We start from the raw sequence: 299 nt of genomic DNA on the forward strand, positions 1-299 counted from the left end.
TTATGTTTTTAATAGTTTAAATAAAACTATTTATTACTTTAACATTGACTTACTTAAAATACTTATTTTCATTTCACTACCCCATACCACATTTAACTCATCCCAGTTAAGATCCAAGGTTTATGCAAGTTATTACTCACCCTCCTCCTTCACTACTTGTGACTTTACGAGCTGTTTTGAAACAAAGATGATGTCATGCACAGAGCGATTACTTTTGTATAGTGCATCAACTTTGTTTTAGATTTATAGATTTTGACTAAGGCCTATATTTTTTTGGATTTCTTCTTTGTGACTGCATT

The 299-nt window shown here is 30.4% G+C and overlaps 1 protein-coding gene across 2 annotated transcripts in view; it reads right to left on the reverse strand.

The window, feature by feature from the left end:
• LOC118743535 (nodal modulator 1) overlaps nucleotides 1-299 on the reverse strand; it is a 28,209-nt gene continuing 27,910 nt past the window's right edge. For both annotated transcript variants that reach the window (XM_036476276.1, XM_036476275.1), the window contains exon 8: nucleotides 1-263. The gene's annotated coding sequence lies outside the window, so the exon portion shown is untranslated. The remainder of the gene's footprint in view (nucleotides 264-299) is intronic.

Source organism: Rhagoletis pomonella, unplaced genomic scaffold (genome assembly GCF_013731165.1).
Source record: "Rhagoletis pomonella isolate Grant_MI unplaced genomic scaffold, Rhpom_1.0 Rhpom_scaffold_00007, whole genome shotgun sequence".
In the NCBI taxonomy this organism is placed as follows: domain Eukaryota; kingdom Metazoa; phylum Arthropoda; class Insecta; order Diptera; family Tephritidae; genus Rhagoletis; species Rhagoletis pomonella.